A 4,809-nucleotide genomic window follows, 5' to 3' on the forward strand; every position below is an offset into this window, starting at 1 on the left:
GTTCCTTTCTTTTTCTTTCGTTTCCTTTCGATGAATTGTGTGTAAAATTTTTAATTTTTAATGTTCCTTTCTTTCTCTTTCGTTTCCTTTCGATAAAATGTGAATTTGAGGAGAATCGTTGAGAATCATATTTCTAATATTCGTGGAGTTTTAGTGGAAAATATTTTCCTTTCAACTTTCGCATTTTTAATTTTTAATATTCCTTTCTTTCGTTTCCTTTCGATAAAATGTGACGGAATTATATAATTCTTGGACGGCAAAGAGTGGTTTTCCTAGTTTGATGAAAAATTTCATGATTTTTATCTCCTTTTTCTTTTTCCTATTATATATTACGTGTAAGATTAAAAAATCGAAAGTAATAAAGTAAGTTTTAAAAATTGAAGGAAACTGGTTCTAAAAATTATATTCAACCTGCGTTTGATATATTTTAGAGAGTTTTGTCTATTTATCGGATGAAAGAGATCTTGTTAAGAGGAATTCCAATTCTACTCGGTCGTAATTCAATTTTACTGCTATGATATTTCCGGCCATTAAACGGTTCGTAGATCGCAATACTCGGGATTATTTAAGCTTAAGGAAGCAGAATAGAGATAGAATAAAGATACTCGAAGATGGTATCTTTCCCTTTTAATCAATTTTTAATCGAGAAATCGAAAGACGAAAATTTAATTCCCCAGGCATGTATCGCGATAACGTTTCAGCAAAGAATTTTTTTACAACAAAAAATTCGTTAAATTATTTAAAAAAAAAAAAAGAAAGGCTTATCGTATTGACCCGGTGGTTCCTAGAAACTTCTTGAAAATTCTGCTCGTGAGTAACGTTAAAACGACGCATGCGACAAATGTACAGAGACGACGTATACACGGTCACAGCAACACTGTTGAAGCGTTAAATGGAAACGCATAGAAGGCACGTTCCTCGGATCGTGAAACGGAGGAAGAAGGATGCGTGTGACGTCCACCGGAAGCTGTTGCTTCAACGCCGCTTGAATCACGAATCGAGTCGGCGCGTGTGACGCGATGAGGAGCGAAAGAAAGAGACGGAGCAGCTTCTTCGCGTGCCCCTGTTTCCTCCCCCTTTTTCTCTTCCTTCCAACCCGTTACAACGGGAAAATTTACATTTCGTATCCAATTATCGGATATATAGAAACACAATTCGATGCAATTCGATATATTTGAAACGTTCAAAATTATCGTATATAAGAAAAATTTTTGTTCAAATTATTCGTCATTCTATTTTCAATAGTAAAAGAAAATTGTTTGGAAGATTTTTCTCTTGATCGATGATAAAAATAAAATCAAATAAAATAAAAAAATCCGGATATATAGAAACACAATTCGATGCAATTCGATATATTTGAAACGATCGAAGTTATCGAATATAAGAGAAATTTTTGTTCATCATCCTATTTCAATAGGAAAAGAAAATTATTATTTAAAAATTTTTCTTTTGATCGATAAAAATAAAATGGAAAGAATCCGGATATATAGAACACAATTCGATGCAATTTGATTTCAAAATTATCGTATATAAGAGAAATTTTTGTTCAAATTATTCGTCGTCCTATTTTATTTGAAAGATTTTTCTCTTGATCGATGATAAAAATAAAATGGAAAGAATCCGGATATATAAAAACACACTTCGATGCAATTCGATGCAATTCGAAACGTTCAAAGTTATCGAATATAAGAGAAATTTTTGTTCATCGTCCTATTTCAATAGTAAAAGAAAATTATTTGGAAGACCTTTCTTAGGATCTGATCCGTGCTAGAGGTGGTAAAAATGAAATGGAAAAAATTGGCGAGCAGCAGACGGTAGCCTTGCGGATTGGCAATTTTTCCGGCGAGGTAGTCCGGTTAAATGAATTCCCCTCGCGTGAAATAATCAGGGCCCACTCGTCGTTTCTCGTCGAAACGGGTTCTCCTTCCCGAGCGTGGTTTGGTTGATAAAGCATAAGGCGAGTCGAGTCGAGTCGGGAATGTCGAGTGGAAGCAGCGGAGGCGATCATTAGTCGGATCGAAAGAGCCGCGAAAACCGAGAAAAATGGCGGCCGTCTGCAACTGGAATGGCCATTATTATTAACCGTATATATATATATATATATATATTTACTCTCGAATTGCACGCTGTGAGACGAAGTAGATGGAAACACAAATGGAATGGAAACGAAGGAAGTGGCGGGGTCGAAGAATCCGCGATAAATTTCGCGGAATTTACTATCTAGATAAATGAAGGGAATTTGCATCGGGTGAAAATAAGTGGTCGCGGTCGGGCGTAACTCGGCTCTGTTTATAGCCACGAGACTGGTTCGACTGGACGCGTGTAAACCGTGTCGCCAAAATGTTGACCAACGATCGATACGAAGTTGTTGCGTATCTCTGGAACGGATCGTGTCCCCAGCGGCTTGTCGCTTTTCGATCTTTTCCATTACGGGAGCTGTTTGCTACAGGGTGTGTTTAAGATGAATGGATTCGATAGGCTTTGAATTACCGATCGGATTACTACGGGATCAAGGGTGTGGACACAGTGGCAACGAGCGTGAAATATTCCGTTTTTACTGGCGGGATATGGATAGTTGTCGTTGAGTTAAAAAGTTGAAGAGTATCGTACGATGATCTAGTAGATCTTGAACGATCGTATAATTAAACTTTTTCGATGTTGAATTTATAGTTATCGCTCGTTGAACAATTTTTCTTATTTATATTTATTATAGTTGTGTTTAGTACAACCATAGGAATTATTTACACGTTCAAGCGTTTTATCTATCGCGAATTTGTATCACAGATATTTCTATAAGTAAAGATAATCACGTGTCACGTTACTTGTCAGCAACACTCCTTTCATTTTATCTTATTTCTCTTAAAATTGAAAAGAAAAAAATTTGAAATTCTTATCTTGTCATTTTCCCAAATACGTATTTTCGAATTTTCATTTCTTACACCTCTCTGAATAAGTAAATCTCGATAATTCTGAAAATATTCGAATTATCGAGATTCGTTCGATGTGTTCGAAAAGGGTCGAAATTGAGTCACCCCTTCACTCCTGAAATTAATCCACGATCGATTGATCAATTATCCGCGGAACAGGCGGGTATCGAAGCCGGGTTGTTCGACCAAAGCTGTGACACCGTCGAAGGAACACGGCCTCGTTCTATCTCCCTCGTACGATCGCGCTCGCCATCCAACAGATAGAACGGTGGTGCGCCGTTGGAGAGAAAAACCGACTTTCACTGATCTACGAGGAGCGTGGACTCGGGTGGGACTCGATTCCCCGCAAAACTGTCACAGCCGCGCCGCGTAAAATGGAGTTTTGGCTCGAATCGAAGCGGCCTCCATTCATGCTCGACATACGCTCGGAGTTCGTCGCGTGGGCTTTCGATTGCTCGATAGAAACCGAAATTTATACGTTGCAATGGTTTGATTTACTTTTCTTTAGGGGATACTTCTGGTGGGACGAAAGATTAAATAATTTTCCCCTATTGTTTTATCGATCAAATTTTTCGAAAGTTTTATTTTTCGTTAGTTTCAAGAATTGTGAATTTTCATTCGGATAGCGATCATCAAATCATGATTTACCAATCATTTATTTTTCTTTAGAGGATACTTCTGGTGGGGCGAAAGATTAAATAATTTGTCTTTATCGATCAAATTTTTCGAGATTTTTATTTTTCGTTAGTTTCAAGAATTCTGAATTTTCATTCGGATAGCGATCGTCAAATCATGATTTAGCAATCATTTATTTTTCTTTAGGGGATACATCTGGCGGGGCGAAAAATTAAATAATTTGTCTTTATCGATCAAATTTTTCGAGATTTTTATTTTTCGTTAGTTTCAAGAATTCTGAATTTTCATTCGGATAGCGATCGTCAAATCATGATTTAGCAATCATTTATTTTTCTTTAGGGGATACATCTGGCGGGGCGAAAAATTAAATAATTTGTCTTTATCGATCAAATTTTTTGAGAGTTTTATTTTTCGTAAGTTTCAAGAATTGTTGAGAATTTTCATTCGGATAGCGATCATCAAATCATGATTTACCAATCATTTATTTTTCTTTAGGGGATACATCTGGTGGGGCGAAAAATTAAATAATTTGTCTTTATCGATCAAATTTTTTGAAAGTTTTATTTTTCGTAAGTTTCAAGAATTGTTGAGAATTTTCATTCTGATATCGATTATCAAATCATGATTTATCATCAGTCTCGTAATTTTTCCATCTTTTCATCAATATATAATCATCATATTTTTCCATCATTCTAACCGGCTACATAAATTTCTTTCATCATCGTTACCTTCGACCAATCATAATCCAAAAATGAAAATAAATAAAATAGATTCATCGCGAAACCCATTCCATCGATTGTTAGAAAAAAAATCGTAGAGAAAATTCACCGTATTCAGATATTCAGAATTCTTATCGTTGGCCTGGCGTGCACGTTATTAGGCGTACCGCACCCTTCCACCTTGTGCTCTCGTCACGGCTCGTAAAGTCGACGTGGAAGTCGCAGAAGGTGGCTCTCGTGGACAGGCCTCTAGATCGGAAATTGTACTCGAACGTTGGCCATCGAACAACGAGGGGGAGAGGGGCGAGAGAGGCACCACGTAATCCTTTGCCGGCGCAATGGGGGCGCGCAGTCGATGTTACCTCCCCTCCTCCCTCCGCTCCTTTATCGCGGCTGCCTACTCTAAATATTTCTCTGGCATGAATTTATAACGACGACCACCGCTAATAACGAGTCACGACACCGATATTGCTTGTCCACGAACGGCCGTTCGTGGGCCAGGGTTAGGCGGCTGATGTGTGGCTCGC

The 4,809-nt window shown here is 37.6% G+C and overlaps 1 protein-coding gene across 1 annotated transcript in view; it reads left to right on the forward strand.

Moving 5' to 3' along the window:
* LOC102674247 (GAS2-like protein pickled eggs) overlaps nucleotides 1-4,809 on the forward strand; it is a 76,679-nt gene that overhangs the window by 21,223 nt on the left and 50,647 nt on the right.

The sequence above is a fragment of the Apis dorsata genome, unplaced genomic scaffold, assembly GCF_000469605.1.
Source record: "Apis dorsata unplaced genomic scaffold, Apis dorsata 1.3 scaffold_72, whole genome shotgun sequence".
Taxonomy (NCBI): Eukaryota; Metazoa; Arthropoda; class Insecta; order Hymenoptera; family Apidae; genus Apis; species Apis dorsata.